Below are 23,609 nucleotides of genomic sequence, written 5' to 3' on the forward strand. Positions count from 1 at the left end.
GAACTGCAAGTCTACTCTATTAATATTATCCTCTAACACATCCCTAACTGGTAAATTGAGGAACTCCTGCCCGTTGTACACCTTGGAAAAGTGACTAACCCAGGACTCCTCATGAATAGCGATTTCTATAGAAGGACCGCCCGCAGTTTGTTAAAACAGCGTTTTCACTGCTCTCCAAAAGGCGACACTGTCTTTCTGTAGTGTCGCACTGTGAAGGGATTCCCAGGCTTCCCTTGTCATAGCACATCTTCTTTCTTTAAGTGCCAGCCTATAATCCGTTCTTGCCTGCCTGACATTACTGGGAATTCTGGACTGCCTATGCAACTAATTTTTAAGGTTAGTGTATGCTTGCGTGAATTTGCTGTCAAACCAAAAAGATCAACAGGCTGTACTTTTGATCTTTTTGATAGAGGCATATACAACAACCAAGACGTAAGATACTGTAACTTTGGTGTGATTACATATATCAATGTTTAAACCAGCTACATAATGTTTTTTCATGCTCCAACTTACTGTATGTGTAAATATGAGCAATTACTGATGAATACATTTCTGAATATGGCCCTGTACACATCCAAGAGCTATGATGTTTCCCCCAGATCCTCTTTATTGAACAACTCAATGCCATTGAGGTAACCCATACACTGAGTCATTTAATCCTTCATTTTCAGGTTTTTAGAAAACCATAGCGCCGGACTTAATTCCATCACAACACTGAGTCCATTTTCTATTTTTATGCCTCTGACGGCCACGCTATGATGCCATTTCTCTAGCACCTAGCGTCTACTAGCGTGACGCTCACATGATGACGCGACACTCACACCCTTTTATTAACTTCAGCTGGGAGAGCTGCCTGTCTCCCTCGTTTCCCGTTTCAGTGAGCAGCCAGCTATAGAGCGGTAAGATTCTAGAGCGGTGTGCTCCCGACTTTGGTTAGACTTACAAGATCTTGTGTCATTATTTTGACCTGACGTATGCGGTTACATTTCCAGGTCCGGCCATATACGAGGTAATTGTTCCCTGACTTATTCCAGACCACCGAGGAGTGGTGAGTTAATTTCTCTGTAACTTGTTATTTTCTCATCGCCTATGTTGCGGTAGATTTTACTTACGATTTCCCTCTTTACCCAGATTGAGTGCCCTCGTGGGACACACGTTTTGGGAGAAGAGCAGGTAATTGTGGTGTCATATGGTGATGCACTATGGGGTGGCCCATCACCACTGCTTTTAGATTTAGATTTTGACGTGGTCCTGTATAATTTTGGTTGTTGTACTTCAATCCTTGTTTTTATTTGTATATTCTTTATATATTGGCCCCAGCTGATGGCCACGGCTGGTATTAATCATATGGCCCGGATGGGACATGTTAGATTGTTTCTTATAAGTGTAAGTTTATAAATTGCCACTACCTTAGATATTACCTGTTTAATTTTGAATTGTTGCCCATGTACCATTTATGGAAGAGGCTCATATACGTACTACACCTTATTTTTGCAGGTGCAGTTTCCATGCTCTCTTTTCATTGAAGCCACAGTGCTCGATTCCTTCATGATTTGGTCTTCTAAGGTAAATTGGAGGACCTTTGTCCATTAGTTCTATGTTTTTAAATTTCTTTGTCTCTGTGGTAGAATATCGTCCCTAACACGATTTTAATTGTACCATAGGTGCCCAAACCCCCCTCACAGTCCTGAGGAAGACCCCCCTGTAAGGTGGACAATTACCTACACATCTTTGGGGTTGAAACATCGACACTTCACTTTACGCCAGCCTTAAAACCACAGATATTCCTTTACTGAGTTTTATCAAGCAACTTGGCCAATATCAACTATGTAATTTCTTATGCAACAGTGGCTAAATAATAAGCCCACCTTGTATGTTGAATACGAATCAGTTAAATTGCACTAATTCTTTTGTCCTTTCACAACACTGTATCCTCACACAATTCACCCACTTTCCCCATATCCCCTTCCTACCTTTCTGGGCACATTGCTAATAATAATAAATGTGTTCTGCATATATTTGTGAAAATGAGGGTGTGATTAAATAACACTACTCAGTCAACCTTTGTATGTATTCTTTTTTGATGTTTGGGTAGTTTTTGTTCATGCTATCCTCTTGTTTAAATAGTGCTTACTGGGACCATCCCTTACTGTACTGCCGTTAGCGATTTAGGCTTGCTCATGGTTTACTCCCTCATCACTCACCCGGTGAAATATAATACAAACTCTAATTATGACTGGAATGTTACTCCCCAGTACCATAGTATTGTAGCTCAGCAAGTGTCCATGGGCATCAACTAGTCCTATAAATGTCAATGAATGTCAATAACCGGGCCCATCCCAACCTCCTTTGGCCTCTGACAGGCTCGAATGGGCCTGTCCTTGGCCAAGCCCGGGCACGCCCGCGCGTCTCACATGCTGCGGGACCCCTGGCTTCCTTTTCTGTGCCTCCTGGCACGTAGTCGACGAGTGTGGCATGCGTGCCGCTCAGGCTGCTGGGTATTGTAGTCCTTCACCCTTGTGGGACCAAAGAAACAGTCTGTGGCTATGGCGCGCATCCAGCTGCACACTAACAGATTCAGCAGACTGTGGCAAGTGTCAAATGGCAGCAATACAACAACGAATGAGTTTACCGCGCTGCGGCACCCCCGGCATCCTTTTCTGCACCTCCTGGCTTGCAGGTGATGAGAGCGGCGTGCACGCCGCTCAGGCTGCTGGGTAATGTAGTCCTTTACCCTCGTGGGACCAAGGAAACAGTCAATGGCTATGCAGTGCGTCCAGCTGCATGCTAACAGATTCAGCAGACTGTGGCAAGTGTCAAATGGCAGCAATAGCAACAGCAAGTGAGTGGGTCACATGGTGATAAATGCCTTCAGCAGCCAAGTGATGAGACTGTCCACGTTCAGTTCTCCGTCTGCCATTTTGGGGCCCTCAACCCTGTTTCCCGGCCTCCCTACACACCAAACGAAAACAGCGGCCACGCGCGACAAGGCCACAGCAACAGGGGCCATGCAGACCATGCCCACTGGTCAAAAACGAATGTTTACAGTCAAAAACATCTTTGTGAATAGCAGTGGCAGCTCCTTCGCTAAGGCAGAGGAGTTTCGCCCAACCGCTTTTTAGCAGTAAAATAAAGGGATAATAAAATGATAATAACTCGCATTATTATCATTTTATTTTCTCCTACTTCTGCAGCTTTGAGTGAGGGGGCGGGGGCAGAGGAGGAGTGCTAGCACCCTCCTAAGTGCGCAATGACTGCTTGTCCGGCCAAACCGTCTTGCACACTTCGCATGTTCTCCATGCAGGCTTCATTACAGCCTCTGTGGAGAACATGCCCAGGCTCCAAGTCAGCGTCTGAGCGCCGAAACACAGCCCTCAGACCAATTACAATGTTGCTAAGGCAGCTTTGTGATTGGCTGACTGGAAACCTGGGTGTGCTTCCTGTTCAGGCCGACGAGGGAGGACCATGGAGGAGAGACGCGGCAAGGAAGCGTCAAGAAGGTACGTTTTCTATTATACTTTTTAAAAACCATTTGCCCCGCGTCCTTCCCCCTACTGCCCCTGCCCCCTACAGCCGATCCATGCTGGCCGCCTCTAGTGAATAGGTCTCAGTTTGTTTCAGACACTGTTTTAAGTTCTTGATATCATGAAACTAAGAAAACATTTTATCTATAAAATAAGTTAATTTTTAAAACAAATAGATTTACAAAAGACATAAATGGCATTCTGACCATTTTTGTATATGAACCAATCAAGGTGCTCCTTTACAAGCCCAATGCACCACTGGAATTGCACTTTTAGTTACGTTCCAGCGGTGCACGCTGCAGGGCCATATGTATGAGGCCACGTACAGCAACCCAGCATGGCTTTTCATGGCCTCATAGAAACGCTGGATTCGACGCAGTGCAAGTCGCTGTGTTGCCTCACACTGCTACAGGGATGCATTCTATAGACATTATGGTGGGTGTCCCCATGTAACATCCATGTCATTTGACACATTCCCAGACCTACAACATGCTGTAAACCTGGGAATGCATCAAACGCCTACACCTCCCCAGGGGTGGTGTAACGGTTGTGTTTGTGAAGGAAGGTGTCTCTTCCTACAGAAAAACCAACTGATTTCAATGGAGGCACCCTTGTATCATGGTGCAAGGGTGCCTGTGTTGGCTCTAGGCAGCCATTTGTACACCAGCGCAGTAAAAGAGGACAGGAATGCATCATATCTCATAGATACGGCACATTCCTGCCCTTTTAAAAAAAAAATTAGGGCAGAGCAGCAAGAAGGCTTGCACCTCTACCCTATGCCACAGATGAGTAAATGAGGCTCCAAGTTAATTTAATGCCAACATTTTTTGTAGTGCTACGGTTTACCTTACATAAACATGCTAGTAACCATGGGGATCACTTTAAGAAACAATATTGCAATCTTTGTCTCCATAACTTGCAGTCAATTTCCTGACTTAACTCCGCATTCCATTTGCTACACATGTAATTCTTTAACATCATCCTGTTCTTTAATCAGATGACATCAGAGAGTGGCAGTCGATGAACTTTTTGTTTTACAACTCTCATTTTCAACTAATGATTGTGAAGAAGACAAAAAGTAACTTTCGTGAAGCCTTTTGCAGCATAGATTTCATTAAGAATCATATCTTGGATGTAAAGATAGATGAAAAAGCAAAGTGTCTGTATTTTTATATCGGTCCAGTTTTGCCAGGGAAGGCTACACAATTGACCTTTAGGGGCATTTTTTCAAGCCTTTTGGGCCTCTGGAGCATCATTTTTAGTGACGCTCCGGTGGCGCAGTGTGCTGGCCCATATTAAAAGGCCACGTAGAGCCACTATGCGTGGTTTTTCATGGACTTGTAAATATGCCCCCTGTTAGGCACCACTCTGTCACGCAGGCTTTAAATGGGTGCTGTGGAATCTAATGCATTCCCAGATTCACAGGGTTTCATAAACATGAAAATGCATCAGATTTTAATGTCTCTCTAGGGGAGGCATAAAAGTGGCAGGACAAGAAAAAATACCTTCATTTCTCCTCGTTTTTCCTCTTTCTATGTGTCTTGCATTCTGCAGCACACATAAAAGGAAGAAAACACCATCAATTAATGTTTTTGTGCAGGAAGGTGTCCCTTCCTGCACAAAAACAATCATCCCTAAAACCTAGGCACTCTTGCCCCATAGTGTTGGCACTAGGCAGCCTATTTTGCCCCATCGCAGAGGAAAGCACAGGGATGCATCATATTGTTGTAAATACAACGCATCCCTGCACTTTCCTAATGATGCAGCTTAGCACAGCAAATGGCTTCTAGCACCGCGCTGCATAATTATCTTGTAAATATGTCCCTTAATTTTTCAGTAATGGCAAATAGACATTCTTGTTAATATCTTGTGTGGGTTTACTTTTTTCATGTAACAGTTTTAGTAAACTTAGGGCATATTTACAAAGAATTGGCGATGGGCAGCTCCGCAAGTCACGTGTCGCTACGCCAATTTGAAAGGATCGGAATGCACTCTATTTACAAGATATGATGCATTCCTTCCCTTAAAGCCAGTGCCGGCACAATAATTGTAGCCTTGAACCAACACAGGCACACTTGCACCATGGTGCAAGGATATCTGTGTTGGTGGCATGATTATTTTTATGCAGGAAGGGGCATCTTTCTGCACAAAAAAATCCTTGGAGAAGTTCTGCTTGTTCTATGTGTGCTGCAGAATGGAGCACACGTGGAAAGAGGAAAATCTGTGGAGAAATGTAAATATTTCTCCTTGTTACGCCTGCTCTGAGGGGGCGTACGTTTTTGGCACAGCCCCGGATTCATGCTATGTTGTAAATCTGAGACAGTGTCAAAATCCATGGGTATTGCATGGGAACACCCAAGAAAAACACACATGGCACGCCTCCCTGCCACAATATAAGGCAACTCAGATACTTGTGCTGCGTGGCCTCACACCTTATTCACAGCACAAGGCCATGAAAAGCCACAAAGGGTGGCTGTGTGTTGCCTTGTTGATATGGGCCTGGACTGTGCACCACAGGGCATAAAAAAGTGACTATCTGGTGACGAAATGGGCTAAGGTTGTTTTTTGATTTCTGTGAGTCCATTGAACACAAAAACTTTATTAAAAACCAAGTCATTTTCAGCACTTAACTACTGCAGATGTTCCTCACAGAGATCAGGTGGACAAATAAATTCCTACCCAGGAAGGGGAATCCAATGCCAAACATGAAAACTGCAAAGAAGGGATCTTATGTGTGTGTTTTCATCAGCTTGGGAATGGTAATTGCAAGAAATACATTTTAGGAGTGGGTACACGTAAATCAAAAGTTAACAGCATGGGGGCATATCAACAAGTTGAGGCGATAGATGTATCGCCGCTTTTGCGGCCGTTTACGGCCGAAAAGCCACGATAATTTTATCGCCTAATTAGCAAGCTCACGCTAACGCGTAGGAATTCCTAACGCCCAGCTTTGCATCTCTAATGAGATGCAAAGTGGGCGTTCCTGACCTGACATGACAGGAGAAATGTCGCTAAGTGACATTTCTCCTATCATCAAGCCCCACGCTATGAAGCATAGCGGCAGGAAAAGTAGCGATAACCTCTTTTATCGCTACTTTCCTTACGCCTGCTTAACCCCTTCGACGCGCGTGAGGGAACGGTTCCGTCATGCACGTCGGTTAGGCTGTGCTTATGACGGAACCGTTCCGTCATGGCCCCGCCCGCGCTCAGAACCTTCAGCGTGGCACGGAAATCCGCGCCGCGCTGAAGGGGTTAAGGACTGATTTAGCCATGATATGGAAGGTGGATATCATGGCTAAGTTTGAGAGTCCCTATCATCAAGCTAACGCCACATTGCGTGAGATTATCGCTGGGTTTCCAGTGATAATCTCACGTTAGGCAGTTAGCGTGAGGATTTTTATCGCTTTTGAGATAAGCGTTGCTAATAGCACGCTATCTCAGCGATAAAAATCCACGCTAGCCGGCGATAATTATCCTAGCGCTAAGTGCGGGTTGTTGCTGATATGCCCCTGAGTTAGATGAGGGACGGCACAAAATAATGTAATCTATTATGATATTCACAAGGAATATTCAAATGCAGATGACAGAAAAAAGTATTGTTGGAACTAGAGGAGAAAGAGAGAAATAGGTTGTGCATCAGTGAGGACGGGGAAAGAGAGAAGGGACTGGTGCCACACACCATGTCAACAAATTGCTGTGTTCCGAGTAGAGAATAAAAACTAATGGAAGACTGCTTACTGAAAACATGCAGGTATAAATGTATTTGCATAGTTAATTAAAACCGCTGCAAAATGACATTTTCAAAAAAACAACAAAAAAAAAATATATATACATACACATATACGACTCATTCCTTCATGATTCTTGTTTAAAAACCGACTAAATGTTTTTTATAATTAAGCAGCTTTACCAACAAAGTGTCTAATCTCTGTCCACGTGCTACGGGGAGCTCTCCAGTAGGTCAAGAGACTTTCCTCCAGGCATTGGCAAGCCCTTCTGGCATTGGCAAAACAACCCTTATTAAAATACTAGCAGCTCCATGTAACGTGCCCTCAGGTGCACCGCGTGCTTCAAATACAAAGTTCTTATTATGTATGGAGAGACTCTTCGATGCGCCTCAGGACTGAAAACATACGATTTTTGTAAGAAATACAGCTGGTGGAGAAGTGGGTGAGTAGGCAAGCACTGGCCATGGCAAGGTTGCCACAATACCCTAAGTAAGGGATGCAACAGAGGCTAACCAAAATGTCCTAAATGTATCTCCTGGCCCTCCTTTTGGTAGTGAAATCTGAATGTATGACTTATACTTGCGGAAACGTGTAAATATAAGCCCATAGGAGGTACATAAAATAATCGCTAGATCAACGATTCAAAGCTAAATACGAACATAATAGAGTAAAGTTGTCATTAGATATCATAACAATAAAGTACTGGCAAATAATGGTTAATAATTGTACACATGTAGCTTTTGTTTGCGCTTTCTAAAACAAGCAAACAAATCTAGCAAAAAAAATAAAAAATTATTAAAGGAAAATAAATAGTATTTTCAACGAAAGGAAAAGGGCTCATCCATTAAGATTAGAGCCCAAGAGAAAAAGGAACTGCTCCAAAAAATGACATAGTCGCATTGAGTTGCTGTCAGCAGGTGTATGCTTCAAGGCCTTTGTTCTGCAAGTGAATGTAGAGAGCCTGAGCGGGGATAAGGATCTCTTCAAAATCTTACATTATACTTAATTTCTCATATGAAAACAAATTTAGGCCCGTAGGATGGGAGAGGTGGTGTCTGAAGAGGCACCCAGAGCTCTGCAATACTAGACAGGAGCTTGTGATGATTTAAGAAAGCACACCAAAAAGCTCTTGGTGAGACCTCCATAGGCAAGCTCGTGGTTGGAATTGAAGCCTATTAATGGCTGTTTTTTTTACCTTCAATAGATTCTTTGGATTTCTCACCGGATCGGTGGACGATGTTATTGGAATGAAGGAAAACAGTGCTTCTTCAGTTGAAATGCAATCTGAAGGGCTGGTAAGTTTTTGGAAACTTGAATTTTGTACCAGTGACAGTTAATTTCCTTCCAAGATTCTTGCTAGCAAGTCATCCATATTTTTTTCAAAATGTTTCTCAAATCTAGTTTTACCCTTCAGCAGGACTTTGGTCATAAATTCAGGGGTTCGTATCAACCGCCATGAGCTGCCAGAACGTCAAGTTTAATGACGCTCTGGTGGCGCACACTGCAGAGCCGTATCTATGAGGCAACGTGAAGCCATCCTTCCTAGCTTTTCATGGCCTCGTAGACAGGGGCATAGGTTTTGAGGGGCGTTGCCCCAGTGAAGAAAAAAAAAAAACAGTAGTAAACAAAGGTTTCCCGAGCAACCTTGATTGGGGTCACATGAAGGGATATTTTTTAAGATATACTGCTAAGCATTGCTTTTTCTATTGTATATTTCAATTGTGCTATTATTCTCCTGAGAACATGGTTTACAAAAAGTGCAGAAATTATGGCTACGTTTTAACAGACATCAATTATTTTCTGGTGTATTTATAGATTTCAATAGATTTCTCCCCCGAAGATTCATGTAAATTGTTCAATTTTAAGCAAATTTGTCAAATATGAATGCAATGATTCTTAATGACAAGGGTGCATTGGAGTGACTTGTGCATCTTGATTTTCTGCTTGACCAACACACTGTTTGCTTCTGGGCGGATCACTTTTTGTTCCTGTGACCTAAATTGATAATAGAAAATGAAAATAAAAGCTGCACATGATACTGTCCACATCACAATGCTCTCATTCACAACTTTCTGATCTCTGTAGTCTGCTCTACTCTTGACTTCCATCTCAACATGTACAGGACCTATTTTCTTTAGATGCACTTGACACATAAACTAAATTTCATTGCAAAGCCCTCAACTGCTTTCTGCAGGTTTGTCTGGGCTCGATCAAATATCTAAAAAACTATATATATTTACCATCACCCTCTTAAATTCTCCTTCACCCCAGTGGAACTTACTGAGCAAATATAGACATCGCCCTTTCTTACTCAAAAACTTACACTTGAGAGTTACAAAGTGGCATATGTCTGTTTGCTACACTTTTGGACGTTGACTAGTTAAGACAGCCCAAGAGCACTCTAGGCATACAGCTGACAAAGTTGCTGTCAATAGATGAGTATCAAGCTTTAACTCAGTCAATCTGCACAATATGTGCACACTACACAGTCAGATATGCATAGTATGCAGGAAGGTCTCTATTACATGAAAGGTATGCATGCTGCAAAGTTATGAAGTGTGTACAGTCTCTGGCAAATACACCATTTACAGCGTTTTAATATATGTCCCGTATATTCAGCCGGTCTCTGATATGTGCAGAGAGTGCACAGCCTCTGGCCTATAAACAATATGCAGGTGTTTAATATGTATCAGTTGTCTGAAAATGTATTATTCATGCCTCAGATTGTGTCTGCATAAAATACATATAGCAAATAAAATGGCAAAGTGAGTTAACGCTCACCGCTGACACCTGTTGTGATCTTCAGGGGAAAGATTTGAAGCTAGCACGTCCAAGTCAGTCTCCCATCATTCCTAGGTCAATCAATTGACTACCAGTAACTTGAGTAACTGGTGTACCTGTTATTTACAGTAAGTAGCCTCTTTAGAAATGATGTATGAAACACCATATAAGAGTAAGATATTATTATTGTTTCACATCAAACATGAGAGCACTAGCCATATACGAGAGCCATTCATGTTGTTGTGTATCTGAGCTGTACATATTATAAGTATATTAGATGCCTGCATACTGTGCATATATGCAAGACTGGCTCACGATACTCACACACAAATCTTTCATACAAGAATATGCTGGCATACTGACAATATATCCAAATCTGGACTCCAATATATACTCATTGCATATGTATATATTGAACTGTAGGGACAAAGTGTTTGCAATAATACCAAAAAAGGTTCTTCCCTACAGAGAGGGAACACTCCCTTCAGACAGACATAGTGGAATGGGTACTTCATACATTCACTGTCTAGAAGAACACATTGTATTAGAGTCTGGATTTTTCTAACTTGATTGTTCAGTTACACATTTAACATTCCTTGCCATTTGAACATGCAGACATTTGTGTCACATTCGAATGCAGGCACCGACAACAGGCATCTGTAATAATTAATTATTGATTAAACATATTAAGCCGATTAATAGCAACCAATCTGCAACAGGCCATTCTTGGCATGGGTTATAAGCCTAGAAAATCTTGGTGTTCATGGAATCTTGCTAGAATGGATCTCGCCTTATCTCTCCAAAAGATGGAGCATCATCTCATGCCCACTGTATTCTTCAACTTATTTCTCACCGAGTAAGGATGCCCACAATATTTCATCAGCTCTCCACACCTCAGCCAACTACTGGATCTCATCTGATCCTTCAATCAAACCTATATCCACCATGCAGATAACACCCACGACATTCTGAAGCTCAAAACCATGACCTATTTTCCTCTGTCCTAGACAATTGCCTCCAAGCCGTTAATGCGAATACTGAACAACAACCTGCAATTTAACTCATCAAAAACTGTTGAAAATTAGAAAATTACCATCACACGACAATCTGGTGTCAGGAACTGGATCACTTCAAATGACAAGCAAGAAAACTGGGAGTTTCCATGCACATAAAGTGATCTAGTTGCTGGACGAAGAGCAAAAAGCAGCAAACAAGGGCTACTTGAGCATACAATAATTCTTTTATTAAATGCATGACCTTACGACAGATGTAAATATTCACCCCTCACTTCTCCCTCACTCTTGTCTCAACATTCTTCTTGTGCAAGCATAGCATTCTGCTGATGACAAGATGAGGTTCCAGAAAGGGCTATTCAGACCAATCACCACACATCTCACCTTTTTTCACAATTTTACAACAACAATAAATTGAACACAAGTTAAAGAACTAATTAGGCAGTGCAAGAAATAAAAACTGTCATGCATATAAAAACTGCAACTCTACACCTACAATAACATGAAAATAAATCTAAAAGCAAGAGTGAGTATTTAAGAAATAACAGAAATTCATATTGAAATTGCTGGACTGGAAAACACACATCAGTCCTGCAATTTGCAAGGACATTTCCTGACTCTTGTCTATGACAAAGAGACTCCCTATGTTCATCCCCAGAAATTGGAAGATCAACAAAGTTATTAGAATTTGCAGTAACTGAATTTTCAGGTCTAACCCTAGTGTTACTCCCAAATTGCCACTATTGCCCTCCTTTCACCTTTGCTTCATTCCCTCTTAACTCAGGAATCTTTACGGCACAACATTTTGACAGACCCTTCCTCAACAGGAATTCCCTAACCCAATCACCCACATTTGGATGGTAGCCAACACTCTTACAATCCCTCCACAAGTCATGTTTGGTGAGATGCAAATCTGAAATAAGTTTGGCAGAAGTCCACATGTAAGAAAGAGGTACATGATCTTTCGGACATACTTTCACCTTCGAATTAGGACGGAGTTCAAAACAAGCTTTCCTTCATCGCATTACTCAAAAGGAGATAACCCCGTTGATACATGAGGAGTTGTGTGGTAGTACCACAACGTGCATCTTACAGCATCATAAACATCCTTTCCAGACCGGTAAGCACCCGGCACTTACTCAACCCGCATTTTGTTAAAGTGCTAGACTAACCCATTGCTTTGCAGTCTATATAATGGCTTTCTGAAGTGTTTAACCCTAGATTGGCCTAAAAAATAACATAGGATTTGTGAGAGGAACTAAATACAGGTGTCAGTAAGTAAAATCTCTACCAAACATATCTTGAAGAAAAACATGAACAGCGTCAGCTGTGGGTTTGCGAAAATATTTCACTTCAACCCCCAATGGGACAAGTGATCAACAGGAACTAAGATGTAACCATACTGGGCCAGTAAAATGGTAAGTGGCCCTCGAAAATTTAAACCAACATTTTGCTAGCTCTTTGTGGTGCAGGTGATGGGCATCCTGGCGATGGAAATGTTTTTAAGTGTTTATGACACATTGAGCAAAGCACACATGCCTCTGTGTACTTTTGCATTTTCAATCCATCCTGGACAACCAATACTCTTCCTTGATGCTTTCTTTTGTTAGCATGCACCCAAGGTGACCACTATGAGCTGATAATACTCTCTCTCAATTTAGCGAGAGGAATCAGCTTCTCACCATGTAATAACAAACAGTCAACTTAAGATAGTTCACTGGCAATTTTGCAAAAGGGTCGGCAAACAGGATCAAGGTTTTTCTCCTTTGGCCACCCTTTGATCATGAGACAATATATTACTCTCTGAATGGTGCTATCCTGAGACAATTGAGCTTTCCACATTTCCTCACTCTCACACACAAAACTGCCAATACCACAGTTGGCGATAATACACTCTTCAGTGTTGACAGAATCACAGACTTCATCACATTAAAAGTGAAGCTGAGGTAAGCATCTGCACATTGAGGGGTCCAGAAATGTATTCTATATGGATGTTATACTCCAAAAACTTTGTACCAATTTGGATAACCTTGCTGTAGATTTTTTTTATCTTTTGACCTGAAAGAATGTCTACAAGAGGCCTCCAATTTAATTAATGAGGAGTGGTCCTCAGAATCATTCAGTGTACTAATCCATCAAAAAATGCGCTTTAAGAGCAATTGTAATAACTGCGGAAGGTGTTTGTAGAGAAGGCAGCAATGTATTGCAGAATCCATTGTAGTCACCTATCAAATGACTATCCATCCAAAGACATCCAAGTTTTATCGGGTCTCTATATCACATAATCAAACAACCTTCTTAATTTAAGTAAACACTGGAGGCTTAGAACATATCACAGCACCAACTCCTTTAACTCGGTTTGATACTAATAGATTACTAAGCAGAGACAGCTCACCTAACTTAATGTGTTCCATGAACAATGAATAAATGGTTTGGCCTGTAATGATGAGCATTATCTCCTCCAGGAACCTGAGGATCAACTGGGATGGTGAATCTTCAGGGTAGTGAATTGGGCACCTTTGCTTGTACATTGACTCACAAATTGAACAAAAAGCAGTTTGCTCTTCCCTGACATGTTCAGTGGTTCAAGGCGCTGTAGAAGGAACAGATGATGGAAGAAATGCTGAACAACGCAAACATTCACCCCCAGTCACAAAGATCTGGTTGTAATCCATTGATCAGCCATATGCAAATCAGGCTTTACCCTGTGCCTCATGGGAACAGTCCAGCCCGAACTGCCAAGCCAGGTCCTCTCTGGACCAGAAACAAGCTTCCTGCTTTTAATTTAGTGATACTCCAAATGAGGCCCAAGTATTACGTGAATATTTCCCAGCAGTCCCAACCTCTTCCACACACTGGGAAGGTGCCTAAGTGCCCTGTAGATGGTGATAGAAAAGCAAACACTTGTAATATCGAAACTGGCTGTGGCCTAGGGCACACTCAAATGTAAGAACTGAAACGAAGGTGGCTTCTCACAAAATCATTAGCTAGCAAAAATTAAATGGCTACTTGCAATAACAACTAAATAAATTGGGCAGATATTGCAATGGGTGACTTCAGGCCATGAGCACAACATGGTCCCATTGCGTGTTATACCTTCAGCCAATCCTATCCTTTTATCAAGCATCACTTCTCATTCTGAGGCTTGAAATCCCACATGTAGAACTGCAAAAAGTGAGCTCCAAGTCCCAGTAAGAATGAGGGGGCATTAGTGTAGAGTACTTTTGTGGTGTTTGGCCGTAACCTACTGCAAAAAAAATTTCCACGCTCACAGAGCACAAATTGTGATTTGTTAACATATTAACATATCATAATTTGTGTTCAGCGATTCGGTATCTGGAATGGGCGTGTTTAGGGTGTCCCTTCCAAATACGGAATTTCAGTGGTAAATATGAATGTTTTGCTACTGAATTACAGTTGCAAAACATTCGATTTTTTACCAACACCTCTACTAGTATCCAGTTGCAAAAGGAAAGGGGTCAGCACAGGACCCATTCCCCTTTGTGGATATTAAAAGAAATATTTTTTAAAAGCAGCCATTGGTCCAAGGTACCACTGTCTACTCTTACAAAATGAAACTTAAACGTTCGTTTTCTTTTTTTTTAAACACATCCGATTTTCTTTTAATGAAAACTGCTGCCTTAAAAAAAAACAAAGATTGCTTTATTAAAAAACAGTAGCAGACATGGTGGTCTGCTTACCCCAGCAGACCACCATCACCATCCCATGGGTCACAAATGGTGACCTAACGCATTACCATTCATGATGTAGGTCTATTGCGATCCCATTACGAATCGCTATTACAAACTGGTACATTTTAGTACATTAGGAATCGTGATTTCCTAACTGTGATTCATACAGAATCATAATTAGAAACTCACAATCCCTAAACTCTGCACATATGGCCCTTGGCTTTTGGCATAAAGCCAGGACTTGCAGATGGTGCCACACATGGGCCCTTGGTGGATAAGAGCAGTCAAACATAAATGGACACATAAACACAACAGGAGTGAAAGGAAGTTCAGCAACAGTGTCGATGGCATGTCCTCCCTTTAGTCCACAACAGACCTATCAAGATTTAAGTGTATCATGCCTGACAAGCCACCTAATTCACAACAGTTAGCTGCACACTGAGCCAAACCAAAGCGAAGAAGAGACACTCCAACAACACGGCATCAATGACACTCAGGTCTGCATCTGGGCTTTAAGAGCCCATTTGAGTTTTCTGGCCCTGTATTGCATTGTTGACCTTGTAGTAGCATACTTTATTGTGCTGGGATGACAACTATTTTCAGCACAATACAAGTACATTACTATAAATACTTTTAAAAAGGTGCTTCTGAAGATGACGGTAGCTATTCTTGCAGAGGGGTCTTCTGTACAAGCCTTGTAGTCATATTTCAGTGAGCCAACAATGCTTACCCAGAGGTCACTGACATCAAAATCATGACCCTGCTGGATCTTAGACCTGGCAGTATGTAAACTGGGCAATGAACTCATGTCCTTAGCATTACAGGCAAAAGCACTGATTGATTTTACAATTAATGTAAAAACCCTTGACGTAATCCTTGTCAGCAATGCAGTCCCTGTTTACATTTGATATTTTTTTACTTCATGTTACAGCCCCTAGGAGTACTTTCTTTTTCCATATGTTGGGATTCATATGTATTTTTTATCATGCAACATATGACTTTTGTACAGTGCATACTATGGACTGACTCACCTCCATGTTTCCTGCTTAATTAAGGTTTTGGGTCGCCGTTTATGACAGGACAAGATTTAGCACTTTGTTGCTGCAGCTGAAGGCAGAGTGAATTTCTCATGGTGCTGTCAGTACAATATAATAGTGGCTAGACTATATGAACATACAATCTTTGGCCTCTCGGCAGAGCACTCATAGTGATGGCCAAATATGTGTCCATTATATTTGCGATTTTATGGTAAAGTGTGTGAAGGGGTGCTCAACTATGGAAATATTGACAGCACCAAAGAAAAAGAAAATGCAATACTTACAGGTGAGTGGGTGGTTAACATTTGTGTGAGAGATGGTGAAGTGGGGCAAAAAAAAAGAATTACGAGCGGCAGCAAGTGAAATGGTGCTGAGGGGGTAAGAGACAACAGGTTTGATATGTAGGTGGATGATTTCAGCTAGATGGAGGGGAGAAAAAGGTGTTGGTACCTAACAGAATGAGAACCTAAAGAGGAGAGTAAAGGGGAAAAAAGCAGTAATTTAAATACTCTGGAGCGAACTACCCATTCCACAGACCTTGTTAATCATTAATTAATTCTGACATTTTTAGTATTTCTTATTCACTGCAAAATATTTGCTGTTGTCAATTGATTTGATACTGCTAACAGACACTGGGAAAGCTAATAGGTCTGGACTTCTTTAGGCATATGCCCTTTGATGTGATCGACATGTCTGGATACAACAACAGAAAACTCACAAAGAGGCACCTATATATTTGTTATGTGGCATGATGTGTGAAGCACAGGCAATTAGGCTACATGTTTTATGTCACAGCCATAATTACATGGGTCTCTCCTCTTGGAAAGGAATGTTAATTACATGTCTTTGTCCACGTCTATTTTAGACATTCCAACCCCTTTTCATCCCAGTTAAAGCACTAATCAACATAATTAACAAAGTTATGGAGTTTAACCATGAAATAAAGTTATTTCATCAAAGAAATTTGGTCTATTTTTTAGAAAACTTGATGTGTCTCTGCAGCTGCAAAGCCATCAAATATGAATGTGAAGCCATGCGATCTCAGGCTGCTGAAGTTAAATTATACAATGCCAATTTAACGGATTCCAAGACTACATTATTCAGTCGTCTTACTTGCCTCTGCCATGCTTTCTTCTTGTCAGCCTGGGCTTGTAGTAAGGACTCAGTCATGTCTGGTTCAGACACATTCAAATACAATCTGGCTAGTACTGTGAGGGAAGGTGCTTATTAAAACAAAAGTAGAAACTCAACACTTTAGACTGCATAGCAATTCAATTTTGGGAAAAATTGACTCAAACTTTACGCACATCTGACTGTGACAGAATTTCCAAGAACTGGCATTTGGGCCTGAAACTATGCAAATCGTTTGATCATCTATTCTTCAAGGACCCAATAATGTATTCCTTCAGATATATGAATAACTCCCAGCCGAGGGAAATATTTCTAAGTCCTACATTTGAAGGGGGTGGGCACTGTAACAAATAGCCAGACCTCGGCCAATTTATCTTTAAGTTGCAATCATCTAATACTGTTGAAGACCCCATGGAATTAATGTTAAAGGAGTCACAAAACTGTTGCTCATACATGTAGACTGGCAATCATTGTAGTTTGTTGGAATTGTATTTAAAGTTTGTATATAGGCTCCTTCAGTAGTTATCTCGTTGCAACAAGTACTCAATAACTGTTTGCCATAGTTCTCCTTTTCTGACTATCATGCTCTCTTTGTGCTGCATCCATTTGTGTTGGTTCTGTCTCAGGTGTACGCGCCTCCAATCTTGTCTGTTGTTACTTGGTGGAGGTTTCTCCAAAGCCTCGTTGGTGTGATGGTCATGCAATTTTTCTCTTTCTTGTTCTTTCACATTGCTATCACCCTCATCTCCTCTTCTCCAAGCTGCACTGACTTCAGCTCTCCATCCCCTCTTTTGCTTTGATCCCATCAGTATTCCGAATACATCCAAACTACCCCCTTTTCTTCTTCCTCCTCTTTCAGGGAAAAATCATCTTAATTATCCCATTCCCCATTATCCAGTTCATGTAAATCCTCATTTTCCTTCCCAAACTGTACATTTCCACCCAAGCCTTTTGAGAACACTACAACATCACCAGCACATTCCGTATCACCTCTGTCTCCCTTTTCTCTTCATATTCTATGCTGTCAAACATCATCTCTCCCCAGAGGAAAGTCTTAAACCCTCTTCTGTTTATAATTTTTTTCTTCTTGCTAAGTTGCACACTGCTCTCAAGCATTTTCTCTTACACCACCTTTTCCTTGGGCCTTCAGAGCTCTCCACTGCAGCACATTCTTGGGATCTTGAGTTTAAAATGGTCTTCTGGAGCAAAGCTTCTCCTATGATTGCAACAGTGTATATGTTTCAGAGTTCTCTGTTATCCAGGCCTCTCTGTTATTGAATTACATCACATACTACACCAAAGACAGGTTTTCTGGTGTACGTGATACAGCCAAAGGTAAGTCTGCACCTCTCCTCATGCTTCTCTCACAGTAGTCGTGCAGGCAGTACTTTCATTATATGGCCATTGATGCAATTGGTTTCCGCCCATTCAGTAAGCCCAGAGTTTGTGACTTTTTGGATCACCCGTTTTTTAAATTTTTTATTGTGGGTGAGTCTTACTACATGTGTCTCGCCCATGGTATTCACATGGCAATTGGACTGTACATGTTGACTGCCAGTGTCTGCCTTTTAACATAAGGCCACTGTGACACACCTAGTTTAGGGGACACTTGGCTGGTTGCACATGTGTGAGGGCTGCGTGTGTGAGAATTATTTTCTGCCCAGCCTGGTAACTGCACATAAGTAACCTGGTCCAGGTGGGAATCTGCAGGATTAGATATTGACCTTGGTAGGTCTTATAACGTTTGTGTACACTAATTGGGAAAGTACTTTTGATTTACTGTTTTGTGTGTAGTCACAATTTATTATAAACAAAGGAGGAAAACTGCCTTAGAGTACACTTTCATTTCCCTTTAGTCTGAAGAGACCAATGATGTATCGAAAAGCGCGTGACCTGTGTGAGGAAATCAAGTCTGCAAATTCCACAAAGATATCTGTACAACGAATGGGTCATCCAGAATTTTCACATTTTTCTGGCTCAGTTCAGGATTAGAGCCCAGTACTTTTGTCACCCTGCTGTGCCAAGTTAATTTCATTTCTCTCCCGCAGCAGGAACAAAGGCTGTCCCACACAAAGGGAGCAATTAAAAGTGCTTTGCTTCTGAGGAGGTAAGGGGTGGCTGTGAATGATCTGTATCAATCAATCAGCTGTCCCACCGTACCATGGATGAGCCTGCCACAGCATACTGAACAAAGGAGGGAGCCCTGACCTCTGGAGTTAACATAGATGCAACTCCCCTTTGAAAATTTGGTGAGAGAGGCCCTAGCAGTGATGTCAGTGAAGGGCGGAGCTGAGGGTCCCCAGAGAAGATATGACTAGTGACTCATGGGTTATGTCATTTTCAACTCTCACAGCATGCTGTGTGGGAGAGTTGGTACAGGGGTGGAGAGGCTATGTGGCACCCTAGGATTGGACAGATTGCTTGGCTTCTGGAATCATTTCACTCCCCTTTAAGAACACTTGCACAAGAGGGAGACACTCTCTTTCTTGGTGTTTATCTATGCTTCGCTGCTGAACCCTGGGGCCGCCAAGGGCAACCAGAAGGACAACACCCTGATGCCCACAAAGGACTAAGGACTCTGTTCAATTGACCCAGAACCAGTAGATCTCCCTACAAGCCAGTGGGGCTTCCCACGTTAGAGGTCCTGATAACCAGATGGGGAAAAGCCTTGGACTTCAGCACCCAGAGAAAAGGAGCAGGAAGAAGGCTGGAGCAGGAAGTCAGGAGAACAAACTCACTGTGGAATATACCGCTCTGGAGGTGAGAGGTCTGCTGCAACTGTCCCTGGTGGCTAAAGCTCACCACTAGGATAAAAATGAGCTCAAGATCATCAAATCCGGCCCAACGGGCTCCAAGTTATGACATTTTAAATATTGGCAACCTTTTTACATGCAGGTGTGTGGGACTCTGGTGCCATTTCTTAACTTACCTGTTGGACATGGACCTTTCTACAGTGTCACCCCCAAACGTTTTGCCTTCCTCCTCCACTTTATCCCGTCCTCATTGTTGTTGGCTTAAGGACTCTTGACAATTTACCAGTGCTGACCAGTGCTAAAGTGCATGGGCTCTCTTCTTAAAACCTGGTAACATTGGGTTTTTCAAAATTGGCATATTTAATTTACTTAGAAGTCCCTAGTACAGTGCACTACATGTGCTCAGGGCCTCTAAATTAAATGTTACTGTTGGGCCTGCAGCACTGATTGCGACACCCACTTCAGTAGTCCTTTCAACATGTTTCAGGCCTGCCATTGCAAAGTGTGTGTGTGCCGTTTTAAACTGCCATGTCGACCTGGCAAGTTAACCCTCTTGCTAGGCCCAAACCTTCCTTCTTAATACATATAGGTCACCCCTAAGTTAGGTCGTGGACAGCCCCAAGGGCAGGGTACAATGTATTTAAAAAGTTGAACATGTACTTTTAAGTTTTAAATTTCCTGGTAGTGAAAAACTACTAAATTCGTTTTTCACTATTGCAAGGCCTGTCTCTCCCAAAGGTTAACATTGGGATTATTATTACTTTTTATAAGTGTAATTTCCAATTGGGAAAAAGATGAAGATTTCTGGATTGGTGTCTCTGGACTCACAATTTAAAATCACAACTCATGGTAAAGTTGAATTATAAATTGCAAGTCTAAAAAGCCACTTTTAGAAAGTGGGTATTTTCTTACTTTAACCATTCCGTGCATTTTGCCTGTCTCCAAATACACGTCTGGGGTGGGTGATAGTTGGGCTTGTGTATTCCCTTTAGACAGTCACACACACTTAGGTATGGCTTGATGGGCCCTAATGGGCCATTAACTGGCTTGATATGGGCGGAGTTAAGCACAGCCCCATTTCCACCTGAATAGGATGTGTCCTGTCTCTACACAATAGGTCTAACAATCCTGTATTGTCACTTCAGCCAGCTTGGGTCCTGGGCAGGGGAGGAAGGGGATTCCTTGCACTTCAAAGCCACTGTCTATGAGCTTCTCCCACCATCCATAACCAGGGTACCAAAGTATAAATACTGGACCTTAGACACCACCCCTTCAGTATACTTCTGGGCCAGTGGATTCTTTGTCAGGAAGAAGGACTGGCGTGCTGTTGCAAGGACTGACACTCTGCTGAACTGCTACTCTGCTGAACTACTACTTTGCTGTACTGACATGCTGCCTGCAGCCCTCTTGCCTGGGTGTGAGAAAGAATGGACCTGCATTTCTCCAAGCCAGAACCAAAGTGACTCACAGGGCTTGTCTTCTTGTCTCCTGTTCTGAAGTCTCAGGCACATCAAAGACTTCCAACCACCTTGCTACAGCACCTGGACTCTGCCATCTGTGGGTCTTGTCCTGTCAAGTGGTGCCCTTGGAAGTAGGTATAAAGTGCTGCTCCTGTAGAACACCGATGCATTGCTTGGCTGTACCCCACATCTTTGGCGACACAACATTAATGTACTTTTGTTTTGTGGGCCTCACTGGGTCCTTACATTTAGCCTGTGCTCCATTGCAGCTGGTCTGAACCCTTTATTTTGTCCCGGGCCAGCACAATTAGATAGCCCACAAAACCGCTTATTGATTCTAAGCACAATTTTGCAGGTTATACTTTCAAAAATCATATCTTAAGGTCTACTTATGAGACGTTTGTTGTTTTGATCTTGTTTTGTTCATTAAATTAGGGTCTATGTTTCTAAATGTGGATTATTTGGTGTGCAGTTTTTACTGTTTTACTATTTTAAGTGTTGCACAAATACTTTACACATTGCTTCTTAAGTTAAGCCTGACTGCTCTGAGCCCAGCTACCAGAGGGTGAACATAGGTTAATTTAAGGTGTGTATCTGACTTACCAGTACTATGATTGTGGTCCCTAATTGGACATGGTGCATACCTCTGCCAAATAGAGACCAATTTTTAACATTACCACAGAGGTGAGCCAGGGCCCAGATGTAGGGGCAAGAATAATATATTTATTTACACCCAGGTCATGCATTAAGCCCTCTCCCCAGGTTCATTCTTGTCGCCGTGGGCCCCATCTCCCCGGGGTCCAACGGTTTAAATGTTTCCGGGGAGAGGGTATGTGTGGGGTACCTGCCTCAAACTTTCCTTTGGCCAAGGGACCCCATTCCACAGGATGTACTTATCAGGAAGGGGGCTGTGACTCCATCCCTGACCCCTAAGCAGCAGAAATCCAGGGGTAGCGCTTTCGCAACCCGAGTGCTGGTGTGCCTGCCCCGCTCCCCATGACAATGTCTGGGAGGAGTGAGCTGCCACCATGAAGAGAAGAGGCTCCTGTGGCCACACAATGAGGTGCGGGCTGAGTGGGTAGCAGTGGGTCAGAAAAGGGGTGGGTTTTCCACACAGTCCCCAATGAGTGGAAGCATGGGGTGCCCAGATGGGAACAAGCACCCCCCACCAAAGTAAAGAAAAAAGAGCTGCACTGCAGAAGACCACCAAGCAAAGAATAGGCTGAAACTCTCCCTGGCACAGCAGGAGAACAGATAATCAAATATTCACTGCTCCACCTGAAGCACCCCATAATGCTCTGCAGGGCTTTTTCAATTACAAATGTTCCTACTTGTGATAGCTCCAGTTTAGCAGGGGCATTACCAGTGAAAGACTAGAAACGGTTGGGGGATTCAGGAGTGCATCAGCTCCCCCTTAAAAGGACTGATCCTATGTCTCCGGGGGTCAAGAATCCTAGACCTTTCAATGATTTTTGCTAATGTTTCAAAGTCTTCCCAAGACTGGAAGCTTTGACTGTACAGCTGGGAGTACAGAGCTCTCTAGGTGCATATTTTAAGGTTGTATCTACTGTGGCCTGAAATGTTTGAAATAAGGTACATGTATACCAAGGTCTCAAGGGCCGAAGTCTATGGTTGCATGTTATGTGATCAAAATGTGATGTTTCCTGGGGATATTTATGATTGCTGTTTTATGGCTGTCAAGTCTATGAAATGGCCAAAGTCAGTCTGCTCGATTTTAAGATTCTTTAATTATATAATAATGTGTTATTACTCACACTAATAAGTGCATGTATACATGATTATTATGATTGATGATTGTATTTACGTACAAAATGATCTCTTTAACATGTGGTTTGTTGATTTTGAACCTTTGACCAAGCCAATAGATTTACTTTATATGTTTGTGTGACCCCCTTTAGGGGCTAAGAGGTGATAATGTCATGTCATCTATAGTATTTTCCATCCACTGTCTTACATATTTGTAAAGTAATTCCTAGTATTTCGTAGTGTATGTGTAATAAATGTACTTTTCCTTTTGCTAAAGAAAAAGCACTGAATGGACAATCATTTATTGGGTGTTATTATTGCATGCCAGTAAATGGTGATTACTAGCCCACACAACTTTACCTGAGTCAATCAATCAATCAGGTGTTTGTTAAGCGCGACTACTCACGTGTAAGGGTCTCAAGGTGCTGGAGAGGGGGTTTGCAGGTTCCAGTCCATCAATGAGGGGGTCTGTCGAAGAGCCAGGTTTTGAGGTTTCTTGCGAAGATGGGAAGCAATGTTGTCTGTCTTCGGTGGAGCGGTAGGTCGTTCCAGGCTTTGGCCGCGAGGAAGGAGAAGAAGCCACCTCCCGATTTGGTCTTTCTGGTGCGGGGGACCACGGCGTAGGAGAGCTGGGTTGATCGTAGGGTTCTTTGGGGTGCGTGGAATTTGAGTCGGCTGTTCAGGTATGCTGATCCGGTGTCGTGGAGGGTCTTGTGAGCATGG

At 42.4% G+C, this 23,609-nt stretch overlaps 1 long non-coding RNA gene across 1 annotated transcript in view; it reads left to right on the plus strand.

Annotated features, from left to right (window-relative positions):
* The first annotated feature begins 809 nt into the window (after positions 1 to 809).
* LOC146820908 (uncharacterized) overlaps positions 810 to 23,609 on the plus strand; it is a 37,959-nt gene continuing 15,159 nt past the window's right edge. Inside the window, exons 1-5 of the long non-coding RNA XR_014962639.1 lie at positions 810 to 899; positions 993 to 1,048; positions 1,132 to 1,173; positions 1,498 to 1,566; positions 8,457 to 8,547. This is a non-coding gene — a long non-coding RNA (uncharacterized LOC146820908). The remainder of the gene's footprint in view (positions 900 to 992; positions 1,049 to 1,131; positions 1,174 to 1,497; positions 1,567 to 8,456; positions 8,548 to 23,609) is intronic.

The sequence above is a fragment of the Triturus cristatus genome, chromosome 6 (assembly GCF_964204655.1).
Source record: "Triturus cristatus chromosome 6, aTriCri1.1, whole genome shotgun sequence".
NCBI lineage: Eukaryota > Metazoa > Chordata > Amphibia > Caudata > Salamandridae > Triturus > Triturus cristatus.